Raw genomic sequence first — 22,002 nt, 5'->3', positions numbered from 1 at the left:
CAGATGCATATTTTTATCTTTCTTATATCAGGAGACTGTACGCATGATTAGTGCTAGGTGTTATTTCCATACTTTGTCTATCAGTTGTACCTGCTGAGTGTTGGACTCACCCCGCCTCCATTGTTGATATTTTGAGGTTAATGCTGTCAGGAGAGAGTTCCAGTTGCTGGTCCCTGCAGACCTCGAGAATATGATTGGTTTTCTTTTGGTTTCTTTTCTGTTCTAGACTGTTTTGAACTTGTTATGTTTTGGATTATTTTACTTATGGACATTGTATGGATTTTATGATGTCGATGGATTTTATTTTGATATGTTTTACTACAGGCCTGCCTGGACGGCAAAAGAGGTGAGTTCATCGGATTTGAGCTTTACGAGTGTAGTTGAGTAGGGTTGATTTTGAGTCATGGTATTACTGCTTTGGTTTACTTATATAAACTGCGTGGTGATGGTTTATTTACATGTTATTATTCCAGCCGCATGTGACTGAGGTATATGAGGATGTAGAAAAGTTTCAGATTGTCCACCGTACAGGGGAGATGCTGCCGAAATTTTCTCGGGCAGGGACTCCTCTGGGGTGTGACATTCATAGTTTCTTTCGCTACTATTATCTTAAGGGCTACAATTCTATCCCCTTTTCTAACTACTCCTACAACTTTATTTTTTAACGAACTATCTACAATAATACCCACTTCATTTCTTACTTTACTATTTGTAGTGTACCATAACTTAAAACCCAAGTTCTCTATCTTTGCCTTCTCGCCTACCCATTTTGTCTCTTGTACACATAAAATACTAATTCTTCTCTTAATCATTGTATCTACTACTTCCATTGATTTATCGATAAGAGTTTCTATGTTCTATGTTCCAAATTTTAGATTATTAATTTTCCTATCATATTTGTCTTTATCCGAACTATAGTGTGAGAACTCTTACCTATTTAACATTACACTCAAGTTCTCATGGAGATGTAGATATCTTTGTTGATATGTTACAGTCAGACCCTGTAACGAGAACTCTTATATATTTAATACTACACCTGAGTTCTTGAGATGTAGTGATCCTTGTCGAAACGTTACAGTCGGACCCTGTAACACATTCCTTCTGAAAAACAATATAGTATTAGTACAATTGTTTAATGAATTCATTTATTGAATATTTGTCATAGTTTTAACGCTGACTAACAACCTAACGCAATCCTCCATCTTTATCCTGACTTAAGATCAACCATGACCGATCATCATAGGCAGAGTTGTACCAATTACATAACCATCAAAAACAAAACCTAAATGCATCAGCAAAAACGACGTGGAAAGAAAATACAATAAAAAGATTGTTGAATTGATAGGATTTGTCTCTCCAAATAAACAAAGTGGAAAAATTGGAATGCAAAAGGATGATATGCAACTGTTGGTTGTAGTCATCAACAACAATAACTAGAAGAGAGTTTTAGAATCTATGAATCAAAAGTCATACTTGATTTTCAAGTGTCCAAACAGCCACATCACAGAAAAATTATGACCAACTATAATTCAAATATGACTGCATAAATGTTTACACAATAGGAAGAACTAAACTAAATAATATGAATTCACCATGGTTTGCAGTCAAAATTAATTGGTGATAGGATGTGCTTGTCGCACCAACCTTAGGAGATCTTTACAAAAGATACAGCATCGTTTTCAGGTTGAGTAGATAGGTGTTCTCATTGTACAAAATTCCATTCTTCTCATCTTCAATTGTTTGAATCTTCTGATGATAACCAGCTGCATTGAAATAGGGCTTATCATTGAGAACCAGTCCTTGTAGTGAAAAAAAGACTTGGAGGATTGTGGAAGATGGAACCCAGATTTCATTTCCCTTTCCATGTGTTTAGCAAACTTAAGCATACATTCCCATCAACAAACAGATTTGGGTATATCCCATAGCCACCAGAATGATAATAGACAGACTGCGGAATAGGATTACTTTTTGGTCAGTTCAGAATAAACAACTAGCAAAGTGTATAGTGAATTGAATGTTAGTATCTGGACAGAAGATAACAATATTATAATTACCGGTGGGACTTGAGGGTAGTATGGACGAAGATAAAAAAATCAAAGAAGAAAATGCTATCATGGTATGACATTCCACTTGCTCCAACTATTACCGCTCCTCAGATACTTGAACAAAAATAGCATCTGTAAAGAGAGCATAAGTAGAATTCATGCTTGCATAAATACTGAATACTGATTGATCAGTCATCTTAACTTACCAGATAGATTCGTCCCAAGAATATTCCATTCTTGTTGGATCTTTTTAATCCAGTTCCTTGCATCACTAAGCTGCATTTTCATTACCATAATTAATACAGCAAACAAACTCAAAAAAAAAAACACGCACATAATCTAAATACAAATTTTACATATTTGAGAATGAAATAAATAGTGACAGATTTCAAGTAAAGCAGATATATGAAGAATGTACAATTTAGCAGTGAAAATTTTGCCTAAAAAATTGAGCATAAAACTGAATAGATAATCAATTATCATCCCAACACCACCAAGATAATGATGATCCAGTGGGTTTTTAGCAACATCAAAGTTCTTGAAATTATACACATCATCCAGAATATTTCTACCTTTGTCATCAGTTTGTTGTATTGATGATGATTGGTCCAAAATGTCATCAACTTCCATTTCTCCGGCTTCTAGTCTGCCAGTATTATCTTCTTGCGATGTTGCAATGCTCTCACTATGGTTCTCTAATTCAATTTCCTATAATGGAAGACCAATATCAAAAATTAAAAAAAAACAATATTAACAAATAAAGAGTGAATTTATTAAATCAACAATTCCACTAAGACTCAAGTCTAAATTAAATTCATCTGTCTTATTTTCATCAATATTAGAACCATTCTGAGTGAGTTCATTATCATACCAATTGACAAAATAAATTTCATGTGGTCCAATCTGAAAAAAGGTAATATAATTAAAGTAGATATAACCACTTCTGCAACTAAAAAAATTAAGGAACTTATAAATTTAGAATTTATGTTAATTCTATGAAGGCCTTTAAGTATTAGAGTCAGTGCAACTTTTCAAAACAGATAATATACTTTTGAGATCATTCCATCTATCCATGTAACTTCAATATGACCATCTTACCGATCCGTTATACTTCCAACCCAATATAATCTAGCAAACTTTTCACAAACTTCATTTTAACTTGATGTGCCGAAAATTCAGATTATGTTGAATCAAGAGAAATAGTTGGAGTGATAGAACACACAACATCATCATAGTAGTAATGATAATTTAGATGTGGATCAAGTGCATATACCCCAACAACTTCATCACAATCAAATTCCAAGTCTTTAAGCTTAAACCATCTTACACAAGTAGTTCATTTCTGACAATTGACATTTTTGCTATGCCAGTGCGGCTACATTCAATGGAACTATCTTCTTCTTTAAATGCCTTTTCAATAACATATTGTTTTGAGAAAAATTTATTATTTTAAGTATGACGTCCAATTAACGAATGTTGATTGCAACGCATATGGTTTGGTTCTATCTTGCTAGAGCACATTCACCTTGGTAGGTATGTTCACAATGAGAAGAGCTCTTTCATTAAGAAAGAGCAACCCTTTGTTCACAATGGCAGAGGCTAACCAATTTCTGTCAGCCTCTGCCATTTGTTGCTAAGAAAGCTCAGGAAAGAAGAGGACTGTGAAAGAGCTTTTCTCATTGCAAACATAATTATCAAGATGGATGTGCTCTAGCAAGATGGAACTAAAGCATATGGGCTGCAATCAACATTGTTAATTGGACATACACAAAATAATGAATTTTTCCCAAGACAATATGTCATTGAAAAGATATTCAAAAAAGAACAATTCCATTGAATGTAGCCACACTATAGTAAAAAATGTGAATTTTCAAAAACAAACTACATGTGTAAAATGGTCTAAGCTTGAAACTTGGAATTCGATTGTAAGTTGTTGGGGCATATACACTTGATCCACATCTGAATTATTATAACTGATATGATAATGTTGTGCACTCTACCACTCCAATTATTTCTCTTAATTCAACAAAATCTAAACTTTCGACACATCAAGTCAAAATGAAGTTTATGAGAAGTTTGCTAACTTATATTGGGTTGAAGTATAATTGATCGGCAAGATGATTATATTGAAGTTACATGGACAGATGGAATGATCTCAAAAGCATATCATCTATCTTAGAAAGTTGGACTGGATCTAAGAGTAAAGGCCTTCATAGAATTAACAAAAATTCCAAATCTATAAGTTTCTTAATTTTTTTGGTTGCAGAAGTTGTTATATCTATTTTAATCATATTATTTTTTTTCAAATTGGACCACAAGAAATTTATTTGATGACAATAAGACAGATAAATTTAATTCAGACTTGAGTCTTAATGGAATGGTTGGTTCATTAAGTTCATCCTTTACTTGTTAATATTGTCCTTTTTTATTTTTAATATTTGTCTTCCATTCTGGGAAACTGAATCAGAGAACTATAGTAAGAGCACTGTAACAGTGCAAAACGGCAGTACAACTATAGTAACAACCACTGTAATTCAAGTACGATTTTTAGTGTGCCAATATACAATAAAATAAAATTGTATCACTTTAACTAAACTGCAACACATAATATAATGAACTAGTAGCATTTACTATAACCATATGCAACAACATACTATCCTAATTGTAGCATCAATTACGATCATGTTACAAAATTAAATTATGACATTATATGAAACCAACCAAGCTGGCTTAATTAGTGTATCAAGTGCCATTATATATAAGTTGATTCTTAAATTTAAATTTTATATGGTCTTTTTACCCTTTTTGCAATTTTTCAATTTAGAATATTGTTGCCCATTTTGATCATTCAAAGATTTCAGAGTGAGACTTTATAGAATCACTTTTTTCTAAAAACATATGATGTTTAAAAGTCATCCCAAAAGGAAGGGGTTGATTGATTTTGATTTCTTCTCAAAACATACCCAGAATTGGCTGCACGTACATGAGAATAATATTGATCACAAAATTCAAGGTTATCATGGATTGTTAGTGTATGTATGGAGAACAAAGTGTGCATGTAAGTCTCTTTTTGATGGCATATCATACATGAAGAGATAGTATGTGTACAAGATTATGAGTCTACATTCCTCGTGTACGTTGCACGTTACTCTGAATCATGATGTGCATCATATGCAAAATATATGGTGCTCTTACCAAGTCTAACATTTTACTGAGACATAACTTTGTAGAGGAAATCTAAATTTAAATGCCTCTACATACTCCTCAATTTAGTTAAGGACAACATAGCTGCACCAGTCTTTTCCTTTGACCGACCCTTCTTACCTTTTCTTTAACTAAAATGACAACGACAACACCTCCTCCCTCATGTTTTATTAATTAAACAAGTAGACCCAGAGAAAACAAATGATCATGCATGGGATTGTAAATGGACTAAACGTTCGTGAAAAAGTTTGGTGTTAGGCTTGGTAATAGCTTATTTATATTTGTTCAACACACACAAGATCAATTAAATGAACAATCTTAAACAACTCGTAAAACTAAACGAATAAGCTTAAACATATATGCTCAGCTCGTTAATATTCATGAGCATATTCCTGAACAATATTTATAAATAAAACTCTTATCAACATACTAAATAAACAAATAAACTTTCAAAATGAATAAATAAGTTTATATTATCAAGCTTAATAACCGATCAAACAAGCTTAAAATATAAAAGTTTCAAACAATCAAATAAGCTTGAATCGAGAGCTTATAAGATCTAAACGACCAAGCTCAAGACAAACTTGAACCAAGCTTAAGCTCATAAAAAAAAAACCAAACCAAACATAGTTATCAAAAGCGCTCGCTTCGCTCGCTTAAGCGCAAAGCGAAGTGAGGCGCAGCCCTTGCGCTTCCGAGAACATGGAAGCGCAGCAGGTTGAAGAAGCGCGCGCGTCGCTGCGCTTCGCGCAGAAGCGAGCGAAGCGCAGCTCTTCTGCGCGACCCTAAGATTCCTTTTTTGTTTTACATTTTATTTAAAGCCCTAATTAATCTCTTTAAACCTGTCTCTTCGTCTCCCGCGGCTGTTCGTTGCGTCCGCCGCTGCTGCAACTAGACGGATTTGCCGTGGCAACTTCGCTGCTGCTTCTTCACGCGTCGCCTGCAAGTAAGTTTTCAATTTCTGTTACTTAAATTCAGTTTGAAGCATCCTGGCCATTCTGCGATCGCCCCCGGCGACATCGCGGGATGCCTTCGGCAGCGTCGGAGGCGTCGCGGGAGGCCTCTGACGCCTCCAGCTGCGTCGCGGGAGGGCCCCGACGCCTCGAGCGGCGTCGCGAGAGGGACCCGACGCCTTCAGCGGCGCCGCGCGAGTTCTCCGACACCGGAGGCTTCCTGCGACACCGCCGGAGGCTTCCCGCGACGCCTCCGGCAACGTCGGTGGCCTCCGGCGACGGCTCTGGCCGCGTCGCGGGCATCACGATGGCATCGCGGTCGGACTCGCGTGAAAGTGGGGGAGAAAAAGTTTGATTTTATTAAATCAAATTTAAATATATAAACGAAATAAAAAATATAAAAAAAATTGATAAAGTTTATTAATTCATATAAATTTAATTTAAAGATATAAAAGATAAATTAAAATTTTAAAAAATTTAATAAATTGCATTAATTTATATAAATCAGATTTAATTATATAAAAATTATTTAAAATAAACAAAAATCTAATAAATATTATTAATTCTAATTTCTAAATCAGATTTAATTATTTAAATTTTAATTAAATGTATCAAAAATATTTTAAAAATCTAATAATCTTATTAATTTTAAACTAGATTTAATTATTTAAAATTTAACCTTAATATTTTAAAAAAAATCTAATAAACTTTATTAATTATAAATCAGATTTAATTATTTAAACATATAAAAAAATATATTTAAAATAAAAAATCTAATAAATTCAATTAATACATATAAATCAGATTTAAATATATAAAATATATATAAAAAATAAAAATCTAATAAATATTATTAGCACATATACATCAGATTTAATCATTTAAAATTTAAATATATAAAAAATATATGTAAAATAAAAAATCTAATAAATTTTATTAAGACATATAAATCAGATTTAAATATATAAAAATATATATATTTAAAATTTAAAATTGTAATTAATTCGTATAAAATTTATATTTTGATATTTTTTTTACTATTTTATATTGTTTTACTTATTGATTGTTTATTACTAATTGCAGCGCTCTTGGCTCTTGATTCTTGAGTTAACCATGTCAAATATAACAATTTCATCCACTCGAAAAGATATTGCTTGGAATTATGCAACATGTTCAGATCCTAAAAATCCAAATGTTGTCAGTTGTATTTTTTGTGGTAAAATAACAAACGGTAGAATTTATCGACACAAGTTACATTTAGTCGGGGGCAATAGAAATGTGAAAGCTTGCCCGAAATGTCCTGAGCATGTTAAAGAAGAAATTAGAGAGTTTATGCAAAAAAAAGAATAATTTGAAGAATCAAATGGATGAAATTCCTCATTCTGATGATGTTGATAATTTGGAAGATTTGGAAGAAGATGAAGAAGATGATCATCAAACTAAAGTGAAAGGGAAACGACCAATATCAGATTCAAGCAACCATCCTACGACCCAAGGTAAAAAGTGTAAACAAACCGGGCCTATTAATCTTTATTTTATGAAAGATGTGGATGGAATTGTCAAACAAAGACGTGCAAAAAGCAAAGGACAATTTGATGAAAATAAAAAGAAGTTAAGAGATATTGCAGTTGAGAAATTTGCAAGATGGATGTATGATGCTGGGATTCCCTTCAATGCTGTTAAATATGATTCTTTTGAGCCTTGTATTGAAGCTATTGGACAATTTGGATCTGGGATGAAACCTCCATCATATCATGAAGTGAGGGTTAAGTATTTGAAGAAGGAGTTGGCAAATACGAACTCACTTCTCAAATCCCATTAAGAAGATCATGCAAGTTTGGGTGCACAATCATGGCAGATGGATGGACAGATAAAAAGGGTAGGACTCTTATAAATTTTTTGGTGAATGGTCCCAAAGGAAGTCTATTCGTCGAATCAGTTGATGCTTCAGGCTATTCTCACACAGCGGACAAAATGTTTGAGTTACTTTCTAAATTTGTGTATCGCATTGGAGAAAAAAATGTGGTTCAGATTGTAACAGATAATGCAAGCTGCAATGTCAGTGCAGGTAATATTTTAAATTTTTGTTAAATATTAGTCTGTTATTTCCAAGTTCCAATTAATAATTGAATTATATTTTTAATTGTTTTGATTAAATATTTTTTTTAGGTCGTCTTTTGGAAAACCGATTTCCACACTTATACTGGACTTGTGCAGCTCATTGTTTAGATTTGTTGCTTGAGGATATATTCAAAATTCCTCATCTCAAAAAATTGCATGAACGGGCATTGATGGTGAATGGTTATATTTACAACAGACCACAAGTATTGAGTATGATGAAAGAGTTTACTGGACAGAGAGACATGGTAAGAACCGCAAAGACACGTTTCGCAACCGCTTTTTTTACTTGAAAGCGGTTTCATGTACAACAAGAAAATCTGAGAAAAATGTTTACAACTGAAAAGTGGGCAAATAGTCGATTTTCCAAAGAGGTCGCAGGAAAACGTGTAGCAGAAGTGATATTGATGCCTTCTTTTTGGAAAAATATGGTTTTTGCATTAAAAGTTGGTGGTCCATTGGTAAAAGTATTACGGCTGGTAGACGGTGAAAAACGATCTCCTATGGGTTATATTTATGAGGCAATGGACAGGGCCAAAGAAGCTATTGCTGCATCATTTAACAATAATGAAGAGAAATATCGTAGCATTTTTGAATTCATTGACAAAAGATGGAACATTCAACTGCATCGACCTTTGCACGCAGCCGGATATTTCTTGAATCCAGAGTGTTTTTACTCAAACCCTGATATAGAAAATGATACAGAAGTGATGGAGGGTTTGTACAAGTGCATATCTAGATTGGTGAGAGGTGAGGATTTACAAGATAAGATCACGAATCAATTGGAAAAATACAAGAAAGCAGAAGGACTTTTTGGTTTGCCAATGGCTATCCGACAAAGAACTTTAAAATCTCCAGGTAAATTTATAAATAATATATCGTGCAATAATCAATATCAATATTGGATGGTAATAAAGTTAATCTTATAATTTATATGTTTTTATTTTTCAAGCTGATTGGTGGTCTTCTTATGGTGCATCAACGCCTGAATTAAAAACATTTGCAATGAAGATTTTAAACCTCACGTGCTCTTCTTCAGGATGTGAACGTAATTGGAGTGTTTTTGAACATGTAAGTTGAATTTTTTTTAATACATATTAAAATTTATATTATGAACTTAACCTTTTACTTTTTAATTTTTTTGTAGATACATTCTAAGAAAAGAAATAGGTTGTCTCAACAATGATTGAATGATTTGGTATATATCAAGTACAATAGAGCTTTGAGGAGAAGATATGACATGCGAGATAAGATTGATCCTATTACTTTGTCAGAGATAGATGATAGTAATGAATGGTTGTTGGGAAAATTGGATGACAGTGATAAAGACGATGATAATGATTTTGTCTTTGAAGGTGAAGATTTGCGTTGGAGTGATGTAGCACAAGCATCTGGGGTTGGTGAAAGTGCATATGGCTTTCGATCTCGAAATGCGTCTTCTTCAAAAGGGACATCATCATCTGCATTAGCAAAAAGAAAGTAGTCTTCAGCTCAAACTAGTCTTGTAAATGAAGAAGAAACTAATCTTGATAATGAAACTGAAGAAGAAGATACTGATGGATACAAATCAAGCGATGGAGCTGATGACATAGATTTGGACAATGAAGATGAAGAAGATGATTATTTTGATATTTGATATTTCATGTATCATATTTTCAAAGACTTTTAATTTTCAGTAATCTGCAACTTCATCAAAGAATATTTTGTTTATGGTTATTTGGATTTTCAAAGACATTTTGAAAGTTTTTTTAATAGATATAATAGCCCTTTTGTTTATTATGTTCTTTTCCGTAAAGCTCGTGCTTCGCCTTGTGCTTTGCGCTTTAAGCCCCAAGACCCTTGAGCGCTTTTTTGCACTTTGCGCTTTTGACAACTATGAAACCAAACTTGAACAATCATTTTAATGGCTTAATTCATTTTAGACTCGGCTTGATTTGGCTTGGTTATCTTATCAAACAAGCTTAAACATCACAAAGCTTAATTAGTTTGGCTCATTTACAACCCTAATCATGCAAACTAAACTCCTACAAAATGTTCAACACCTCAGACTTGGTTTGTAATAACCCTACGTTAAGCAGGAAGCTATCATGAATAATATTTGGGTACAATGGTACAATGGAGGAGTTTTTTCTTAACCAAGCATCAACACTAACTTATCCTAGGGATGTCAATTTTCCCCGCGAATTCGGGACCCTACGGGGAAAATCCGAAACGAGGATCGGGATCCCTGATTTTTTCGGGGATGAGGCGGGTATGGGAATACTATCCCCATCCCCGAACCCACCCCGAATATTATTATTATTAATATTAATAAATAATAATAATAATTTTTAAAAAGTATTAATAATAGTGTTAATATTAATATTAAAAATTTTGAAAATATTATTAATATCATTATTATTAATGATAATATTAATATTACAATGGTACAATGGAGGAGTTTTTTCTTAACCAAGCATCAACACTAACTTATCCTAGGGATGTCAATTTTCCCCGTGGATTCGGGGTCCCACGGGGAAAATCTGAAACGGGGATTGGGATTCCCGATTTTTTTCGGGGATGGGGCGGGTATGGGAATACTATCCCCATCCCCAAACCCGCCCCGAATATTATTATTATTAATATTAATAAATAATAATAATAATTTTTAAAAAATATCAATAATAGTGTTAATATTAATATTAAAGTTTTTGAAAATATTATTAATATTATTATTATTAATATTGATATTAATATTAATATTATCATTAATAATAATGATAAAATAATAATAATGATAATAATATAAATTAAATTTGGGGATGGGGATTTGATCCCCATGGGTTCGGGTTCGGGGATTAGTTCGGGGAATCTCCGAACCCGAAAAAATGAGGATGGGACGGGGATAGGGATGGGGATGGCAAACCCGCCCCCGCCCCGCCTCGCCCATTACCATCCTTAACTTATCCTATCTAAACACATCAGACCATGTTGTATGATGAGTCATATTAGGAGATGTAGATAGTGTGGATTAGACATCTATGCTATCTACATCCAAATAATATCAAATAAAATAAACTTTTAATTGTCTTAGCTCCTACATTTTATAATATTATATTATTCAGTATAATTCTCTAGTCGGTTTATTATTCTTGTGGTTAGAAACTGCAAGTATTGGTTCACAATGAGAAATCATATTTTCTCCTAGTCCCAAGTGCAAACCTACTGTCCCCTCTCTTTATCCTCCTGCCGTCTTTCTTAAATCCTTAAAGGAGAAACTTTAGCCCTTTCCTTGATTTTTTCCTTATCAATCTTCAATTGGTCCTTCAACTTGTTAATCGCTTGGTTAGACCCACCCAAATTGCAGTGATCATGCTTAAAGATTAGGATTGGTAGCTTGGCACCTATTCACTTAATTGCTAGTTATGATTAATTCATAAAGTGAAGCAGGGATCTTTAAAGAAACACTAGAAGTTGTATAGCAGAATATTTAATTTATAATATGATGAGCAATACTCCAAAGAAGAGTAAGTTTATCTATCCCCACGGGTTGACACAATTGGTACTGCATGAGTGTTTACTCTAATAGGTCTTGGATTCCTAGTGGTGCAAAATGCCTCGTTGGGTGTCTAATCTTCTCCATGCAAACAGTCGTTGCGCTAGGGTAAAATATCCCCGTGATTTTTACGTGCCTGAATCTTACCATGGGACCGCTAGGGTAAAATATCCCCGTGATTTTTACGTGCCTGAATCTTACCATGGGACCAATGATACTGCTTGCTTGGGGTGAGCAATATCACAATTTGCTCCAACAAGAGAAAGTTCATCAACTTCTTTTATTCACATAAACTAATAATGTAACTTTGACCAATATTTCAAAATTTACCCACTGTTTCCTTATAGAAATGACTGATAAATTAATAAAAAATAATCAATATTTTTATTAAATTTAATAGACAAGTATATTTTGACCAGTAACATTTAAAATTACTAACCGAACATTTAGCTATCTACAACAAAATTAATATTTCCACATAATATTAAATAAATAAATATATAATTTGAGTTGGCTCCTATATTTTATATAATATATTAATCAAATTAATTCTGCAGTCAATGTATCGCATGCCTTTAATTTTTTATATAATTTAGGTGTCTAAATTTCGTCTGGTTAATTCTAGAGGTAGATAGATAACTTTCTCCCTATTCATCTATCTAATAAATTAATAGCATAATTTACACATACTCAGAAATCAACTTTCAAAGCATTGTTTTTATTAAGATTTGAACTCTGATACTCTTGTTTATTTTAGATATGTTTTAACGATTTAAAACGATGATCAGTTTTTTTTGTGTGTTTTCTTGTAATCACCATACAAGAACCTTAAATCTACTACGGTGATATCACTAGTAGTTTATATTGTCTCTTAGCCATTAATCTGATTTATTTCGACTTACACATTATCATCATAGTTCTCAATATCACTCTCGCTTTCTGTCTTTTGAATGTGAATCGTTATCCATCTCTTTGTCATCAGCATCTATAATGTTTTGTTCTAAGTTTAAACGGTCAATCATTTCAGTAATGATGCCCAGTAGGCATGCATTCTCGCATTTTACAACATCCTTGATATAGACAACTAAAGGTCTTAAATCAACATTCAACTAATCATGATTGGTATAGACCAAGTAATTTGACAAGTAAATAAGTTTTTTAGCAAGTCAAACCTTTAGTTGTTCTTTATTTGATAAGAGCTTTCTCGGTACATACTTACATTACACAATAAAAATCAAAGCTGAGCATTATTGCTTTTTAGGTCAATCCACAATTTAATTAAAGTGATAAACCCTCAAATCAAGGGAAGTTGACTTTTCGACTAAAAAAATCTGCCTCAAATTAATCAAAATAAAAACTATCCAACCAAACAGCAAGAAATGCAAGATCCCACCAAATCGACTCATTTGGTAAGCAAATCAAAAAGAAAGGGGACAATATCAACAAAGAGCACACTATCTGGAACCAATCTATAAACCGAAGCTAAGTAAAAGGGAACAAGAAATCTTTCCCTCAAATCAAACAAACATGACCTCTGAACTAAAAACAACTACCTATAATCAGTGTTCTAAAAATCGATCTAGGGTCGCCTAGGCGCTAGGTGTCAGTCAGTCGCACTGAAAACATACTAGTCGGTCAGCCTAAGCGGTCTTGACGCCTAAGTGGGATTAGGCAGCCTTAGGCGCCGACTAATCGATCGAATCGTCTATGCACAACGGAAATAGTGCAGGGTTTTCATGATTTTTTTTAGTTTGAGCTTTTAAATTTAAAGCCCAATTAAAAAAAATAGAAATGTAATATTTTTTTTATATTGGGCTTAAGTTTTATAAGCCCTAAACTTTTGTCCAATAAAAAAATCGGTTTGTTGGCTTGCCCTAGCGGTTAGTACCAAACTTCATCTTCATCGTTTACTCAGCAGGAGAAATTAGAGCAAATGAAAAAACCCACATTTATGATAAATTAGATAGTTTAAAGGCTGAAGAAATTGATTTGAAGAAAAATTATTGTTTAATCTTTCTTCAACTGAGCGACTTCGAAGCAATTGAATCGAAGGTTGGCCAAAGCCTCATCCTTTGGAAACATTATTTCATCAGACAACTCTGAAGAAGCTCTAGAGTGAGAATTTTACGAGGATGATTTTGCATCCGAAGAAGAAGAGAAGGATCACAATGATGATATTAAGTTAATGTCCGATGAAGATCAAGTTGTTGAAAATTATGGAGAAGTAGAATAAATTTGTGATATTTTATTAATTATGTAATTTTGAACTCATTTTAAATTTGATGTTATAGTGTTGAAGTTATAGAATGTGATTTATGTTGATACCATGGAATCCGTCTAGCGGCGCCTAGTCCCCGCCTAAGTGGCCTAAGCGTTGGTCTGGTGCCCGACAAGTGCCTAGCGAATAGCGAATTTTAGAACCTTGCCTATAATTAATCAAAAACGAAGATCTCCAACCAAACAACAAGATCCCACTATATCCACTACATCTAGTAATCAAATCAAAAAGAAAAGGAGACAATATTGACAAAGAACACGCTATCTAGAAGAACCAATCTACAAATCGAAACTCGAAAAATAAGCCAAATGGAACAAAAAGAGACCAAGGGGTTCGCACCAGGAGCAGCAGAGGTGGAGGTCGAAGTGGCGGCGGCGAGTTCTCACTCTCCTATAGAAGAGCACAAGAAGGTCATTAGAACTTAAAAGAGCTAAAGCACAGATATAGCGTATTTGGGTCAGACCCATATTGATTATAACTTGGTGAGCTGAGCCTGAAGCCCTGAATGACCAAAATTTGAGTTGATTTGATTTTTTTCATTTTTAGCTTTCATGATACCCTCATCATATTATTTAAGTTGGGTGTCTGACTTTTTCCATATAAAATACCAAAATATCTTTCGTGATTTATATCTTACCATAGGGTCAACGATACTAAGACCACTTGGGATGGGCAATATCACCTCAGAAAATTATTCAAAATTGACCCTTTTGCTTCCATTCCATTTATCTGACTAATCATTGTTGGTGCTAACCATGGCAACTTGGAGAATATTAGACTTACTGGATGGGCTCCCCTATCATTTACAAGTTGTTCCTTTTTAATAACTTCACACATTTGTATCTTCTTTTTGTTATCAATATGTCAAACCCAGTTTGGTTCTAGTGTAATGGGTGTTTCTTGCTCTTTTGTTTTGGAATTGATGGGAACTACCTTCTTTGATGACTCAAGAATTTTGCTCCTCAAATCATCATATGAGTTCATTCTCCAAGTTGATTTTCATTGACCTTAACTTGTGAATTGGTCTCATTTTTCATTCTAGTTTTGGCCTCTGTTAATTGTAAAAATTAGCATAGGCTTTTGGTTGCTGGTATTGTTCTGTTTCCCATGCTTGCAAACCCTCTTCTTAAAAGTGGCTAATGGTTGATTCACGTAGATTATTCATCATCTGAACACAATAGCAATGAAAAGCATCACAATGTGAACACAATAACAATGAATGTTATCCATGAACACCTCATGAACACCTAATAATCTTTTTTTCCGGAGAAAAACTCCTCCCACTCCCTAACTACTTGACGGTCGACTATAAACTAACCTTGTGGTTTACTTTCCTTCACATAAACATGGGGATGCACTATGAGGGCGTCTAGAATGAATGTAATCATTTTTTACTATAATTTTACTATAATATTTTTTAAATTTTCACTTTTTTTAACCTAAATACTATATCCTAAATCCTAAAAAATAATTTTTTTAAAAAAATAATATTAAATGCTCACGGATAAGTGTGCAGCATAATATTTCTGCAAACTTGAATACTTGAAAATAACATGAACTATGAGATATTTTGTTTCGGTGACAATTATTTTCTCCATCTTCATGCCATAATTCGAGCTTCTACTAGCTATGCGGATTTGCATTAGCCAAAAAAAAAAATTGAGGGATGTCAGGTTCCATGATAGAGAATGCTGAGTATCTATAAAACAGATTGTTTTCCAGCCACCTACTGATAAAACAAATTAAAACATCTAGTACTGTTAATAATCAAGACATCTCATTGTACCACAAAACTCTCAATAACATTTCATCATGTTAAGGATTACGATGGGAATTGTGATGATCTTAGATCTCATCAAGGAAATCGAGAAGGTCATCCATCTCTTGCCTCAGGACAGTTAATTTCTGCTGCTGAGGAGCAATGTGGTTCTCTATATCTTATCCACCGTACTTCTTTTCAAAACAATCAACTATTGTGGAGTGTTTCAACATCATCTTGTCTTCCAAGTCTTTCTCCTTGGCAATCAGCAAGTCCAATTCTTTGAGTCACGAAACAAACAGTTTGCACAACTTTTTGCAGCGAGGATTTTTCTGTATCCACATCCCACTTGTGATTGCAGATTGCATACGCCATAGGGCACTCTCCCAAACTGGCAAGTGCCCCCATTCCACTGCATGGTGCAGTTAATGCACAACAATCTCTCATCCTTTCATGATTAAATAATATCAAATCGCATATCAAGCTTTAAAACCATATGTAGTTACCAACTATGTCAACTCGTGAGGACAAAAGGGAATAACTCACTTTAAACAGCCCATTATTATCGACCCCCAACTAGATACAGACAGGTAAATCACGGAGGCATTTTTACCCTAACACAAAGGCCCTTTGCATGTAGAAAGTCAAACACCCAATCCTAATCCTAAAATCTATTAGAACAACTATCCATATAATTACCAACTTTGCTAACTCGTGGCTTTATATTTAGTGTTACTAGGTTTAAAATGACATGAAAACTAGAACAATATCTAACTCAATTCCGTACGAAGTTGAGCACGATCGAATCTCTCATCACAGTGGGCCAGCCATCTTTGCTTAGCCACACAGGTACGTAAAGTTAGGTCCGACATGTCAAGCTGCCCAATCCATTTAACAACCTTAGATAATTTATAAGTAATAAATTATTAAAATGTAAAAAAAAAAAAATCAATGTTAATTGAAAACATGTACTAAATTTGAAATATTACCTTAATTTTATTTAATTAAAAAAAATTGATTTCTTTCAATAAAAACAATTCAGAAAATTATTAATGGAAAAGAATAATTCTTTTCGTTTTAAAATTAATTCAATCATAATTGTGAGAATTTTTTTAGTGAATAATTAATATGGAAAACAGATTCAAGGTGATAGAGTTTTAAAATATTAATTTGTTATATAAAGACAGTTTATTTTGTTATAGAAAGACAAAATTTATTTCTAAATATAGATGGATGATTAATAATAATATATTTCATATGGAAGTGATTTCATCAAACACTTAACTAAGTCTCATCAAAAGTACCCAGATATTTCTTCCATCCAAGAGTCTGCATATACTTTCCATCCAAGAGTCTGCATTTTCACTTTGTAAGGAGATAGATAGTAGGCACTATCCTGGTAGAGTACAAGTTGCACCTCAGCTTGACTAATTTCTTCAGAAAATGGTTGCGGAGAATGAGTGAATACAGTTAGCACATCCAAAGTAATAGCTCCTCCCTTTCCTAAACCTTTAGGTAAGGACACAGAATAAAAAGTCAACTCTTGAGGAATTCCTTTTGGTTCAACTAGTGTACTAGGAAGACTAACACTAGAACCCTTTTCTTTTCCTTTTCCTTAACTCCGGACCAACCAGCTAACCTAACTCAACCAGACCACTCCGGACCAACCTAAAGAGGAGGAAAATATGTTTTCCCCTTTGCACCAACCACATAAAAATATTTTCTAACATATTTTATTATCATATCCCAACCACGGAAAATAATTCATTTTCCTTGTAAAAGTTTTCCTAGAAAATATTTGATACAAATAACCAGAGCATCTGATAGTTCCTGACACTAGTACTGCATAACCTGACTTGTACTAATTGATAAAAATATTTTTACTACCAATTAAAATTTTAAAAACTATTATCAACACCTGCAAATTGTATAGTTGCATTCACATTGCTTTCGCAATTTAGAAAATCTATATGCAGGAAAAGGCATTTTAGCAAATGCTGGGAAAGCAAAAAACAGGAACTATGAATTAGTTTCACGGGATCTGAACACAGGCAAGAAAATGACATGTTTATGGTAGTGCTAGTGAATTTCATATTGATCACATTGATTCTTCAAGGAACAGTAGCATTATGTTGAAGTCACTGCTGTTGAAAATGCATTCGTCTATGGACGTGCAATGCTAATCTAATTAGAATAACAGTGAGAAAAAAGCTTTAGAATGATTGAGGAGGATAACCAATTCATAGCTTGAATTTTACCATAACAGAATGATTTCAATGGAGACAATAACCTTCCTACCTTAAGAGACATGAATTCTAAAACTTAGGCTAAAACTTTAGAAGTCAGAATCATGATTCTTTTATTTAATAATTCTTAAAAAAGAAATCGTCATGGAACACAAGAATCAACAATAAGAACAATTGTCAACAGAGATTATTCTGAAATGGTGATTCTTTAGAATTTCATTCACATCCACAACTCAACCTAATAATACAGATATAAGAACCAAAGGAATTGGTTACTCAATTGTGACTTTGAAATATGGTGCAGATGGTAGAACGAAATGGCTAGGTTTCAATAACAAGAAAATAATAAAGAAAAACTATGGCGATTCTCACAGAGATTAGATGGAAGAAACTTGTAAATATCAAACGGTACAACAAAATCCCAATTAGTACTCTAAAGATCATGAAAAATATGTAGAGAAGTGATATATTACCTTTCACGAGGACAACATCCGTACAACGTGGGAAGTCAAATCCACCTGTTGGAAATAGATGTTTCATTCTTGTGAACAATGCGAAGGTGGAAAGCAACATAAATATAGATCAAAATAAGGTCAGGAACCAAAAAGGATAAAGAATGTTAAGTGACCAAGAATATCTTTGACAAAGCAGAACCAACCTTATTAGTTATTACCATATCTGTCTCTCAGAATCATAGCTAGACACAGTGATTTATAAAGGGCACTAAAGCTACAATGAAGAACTAAACAAACATGCAACAGCATTAGATCAATGAAATCAAAAGTGCTTCAAACAAGAAACAAATTGTGGTGTCCTCATATAAGATTGACAAGAACATTAACAAAATCTGTGTAAAACAATTATACAGCAAGAAGATGTTGAAAAAGCAAACAATGAATTATATATTTTAATTGGCACACATCCATCTGTTGTATAAGCATATTGAAATGAAGAAAACTTCAAGTTTTCAATGTAAAATTCTAGACCTGAAAAGATGTCATTATCAATAAATATTAGTGACTTTGTCATATAACTCTATTAAGTGATACATCTCCCCTCCCAGTGCATCCTTGTAGTGAGGAACAAAATAGTTAGCCGGAGAACAACAAGAATCAGTTAGTCTTACTTGAATATATATATATATATATATATTCGGCAATCATTTTCAAGTTAACTTTTAGCATATCAAAACAATTTAGACCAGTGATTGATTCTGATTCTACAGATTCACACTGAACTTGGTCAAAAATACTGCTCCAAATCTATCCGAATCTATTGGACAACCTTAATGTAAAGGACCTTCTCCTACTTATATGTAACCACTGATTCCACTAGGAAAGTTCAAGAAATACTAATGATAAATATCGTGGTTACAGTTACCAAAAAATGTGACAGACTTCATATTGCCTGATATAGTGTCATTGCTTGTGAGCTTGATTTTTATTAATAATAATAATAGTATCTCAACTCTAATAATATTAACCTATTACTTCCAAACCATCTAAGTTAACTTATCTGGATCTCTGCTTACTTTCGATCCAAAATAACAAGAAGCTTACGACACTGAAATAACAAATTCAAGATATTTTTTTTCTCTTTTAGTCACAGCACCAAAGCACTGCGATTAAACATTTTAAAACAGATCTCTGTCACTCCAAAGATGGAGAGAGCTAACCCATCCATTGGCATACAGCTTCCAAGTATACAAAATGCTCAGCAATAAGATGCTTTCAACTCGCGAAAGAATATACACTAGGACAAATTCAAACTCGAATTTTTTTTGACACCCCGATGACTAACCCATCAAATATACGTCATTGTGCGCACCAAGTGAAGAAGAAAGGTAATCGAACAAACACTCCATTCTGCAAACCTCGTACGCTCACCTAGCTACCACATCACAAATTTTTTTCTTCTATAAAAGAAGATCCATTTTCGTGAAACAGATCAGTAACAAGAGCATCACATTCAACCTGTATGTAATCCAACGATCGAATTCGAGGAAAAATAATCCTAGTCAACCAACGATCCGCCAAAAGCAAGGCGAGAGAAACAGATCTGCTCACCCGTCGATCGAATCTCGAGATCACGAGGTCGGAGAGCGCCGTAGAGTACAGGAGTGACAGGCAGAAGAGGAAGAAGGCGAATCTGGACGACGTCGCCATGGCACTATCGGGATCAGACCAAGAGCCCCGTCGGAGAGCTCTTCGGCTGCCCACAATAACAGTCACGATAAAAACCCTTGTCGTTCCGTTGAGGGTGTTCATTTTTATTGGCCCAAAAGTTTCTCCAGTCAGCCCAACTAAACAGCCCATTTTCCAAAATTGCATTCATTTTTTATTTTATTCCCCTCTCGTGCAACGATAAGAAGCAAGGGTCTAAAAGCTAATAGTTAATTATGATTTACCTCCTCCGTGTTGGTCTTGAGGTAAATTGGTGGGATCGTTGGAGGCGAGCGTAGTCATATTTTACCACCATAAGAAGCAGGGGTGCCCCACTAGTGTGGCACAATGGTCAAGACGTAGCATAGATAAAGTGAGTGTCATGGTTCGATCATCTGCTGGCGTATGTGTTGGCATTAAATTTAGTAGAAAAACTTGGGTTGAGTGGTCGTGGGCCAAAGTACCTGATCCTATCCAAAAATAGGAAGGTGACTAGCTAGAGATGTAGCTACTGCGTTGACTTGATGTAGATCGCACCCTGCTTTGCAAAACAAGTAACGTCAATGTCGAGACAGAGAAAGGGCCCTCGGTGTTGGTCCTCCGATGCTCAAGTCAGTCACTGGAATTGTAGAAGAATGTGGAGCAACAGTAGGACAAGCGTGAATAGTGACTAACGCGTACCTCCGTCGGTGTATGGACCCCCTTTATATAGAGCTCTGGTGGACGATATGCATGCTCCTTGAGGTGTGGACACATTCTCCAATGTGTCCTATGAAAGGACTTGTCTGGAAAGTGTCTCTGACATCATACCTTAATAGGGCGTGTATATCCCTGACAAGAAAGTAGAAGTTTCCGTTGTACAATCCGCCTGTTGACCATGCCTTGTGTCAGCAGCACTATCTCCCAAAAGGATGTTGAGAGATACAATGATGATCCCGCTACTTGACCGAGCGAGGTAGTCGCTCGGTAGGGGACTACTCCACTCAATCGGTCTCGACTGTTCTTTTTTATGGTGATTGGGTATAGAAATTATCACCTCCCGATAGGATAAGCGATCCAGTCTCTTGGCATTCTGCAGCTCCATACCAAGCGTCTGACAATCTTACCATACTATTCTAAGCTAGATCAGCAGTCAGCTCGGTTGAGCCTATTTTCGATCAGATGTTGTCTGACTGACCGGCCCTTCTAGTCAACCTCCGCTCGACCACCGTAGGCAAGCTCTTTAATATCCTAGCGTTGCCCCTAGGGCGTAGCACAGACGTGGGCGCATGGTATCTCTGGCGTAATGGTCAGGGGTCGATTCTCAGGAACTGACGACCTGGGGTTTACCCCGCTATACGCCTATGGCCTGTGTACCTGTATGAACCTCCCTCCATATCCGTGGGACCGGCACTAGGGGGCCGCTAAGGTAGCGGATCTACCTTTAATACCCTAGCGTTGACCATCTTGACTTTGACCTCTACCTTGACAGTTGACTTGTACCGAACGGGCCCTCCTTTATCATCACATTAGTACCCATGAGCGGAAAAAAGAGAGGAGATCTCCTGGATCACTTTTATGTGGTCCAGGGGATGTGCCACTCTTATTTGTAGCGGATCGTGATCGCGATCCAGCCGTAATTGGTTGCGATCCCTTCTAGGGTTCACCGTCCCCACTAGGTTATAGTTTTTGTTCGGAGCGGGCGGCCGGAGGCCGCCCGGAA

General features: G+C 34.7%; 1 long non-coding RNA gene across 6 annotated transcripts; it reads right to left on the bottom strand.

The window, feature by feature from the left end:
• Positions 1 to 1,454: 1,454 nt before the first annotated feature.
• On the bottom strand, positions 1,455 to 20,376 carry LOC122029361. 6 transcript variants are annotated; one of them, XR_006125021.1, is made up of 8 exons: positions 20,205 to 20,376; positions 18,612 to 18,656; positions 14,473 to 14,523; positions 9,587 to 9,780; positions 2,618 to 4,572; positions 2,252 to 2,321; positions 2,055 to 2,177; positions 1,455 to 1,948 (listed from the first exon to the last, which is right to left on the bottom strand). It is a non-coding gene; the product is annotated as an uncharacterized LOC122029361 (long non-coding RNA). The 6 variants fall into 6 exon arrangements; XR_006125024.1 differs by lacking the exon at positions 9,587 to 9,780 and having other exon boundaries at positions 14,459 to 14,523; XR_006125019.1 differs by lacking the exon at positions 9,587 to 9,780.
• Positions 20,377 to 22,002: the final 1,626 nt, after the last annotated feature.

This window comes from Zingiber officinale, chromosome 10B (assembly GCF_018446385.1).
Source record: "Zingiber officinale cultivar Zhangliang chromosome 10B, Zo_v1.1, whole genome shotgun sequence".
Lineage (NCBI taxonomy): Eukaryota > Viridiplantae > Streptophyta > Magnoliopsida > Zingiberales > Zingiberaceae > Zingiber > Zingiber officinale.
This window is presented reverse-complemented; position numbering and strand designations above follow the sequence as displayed.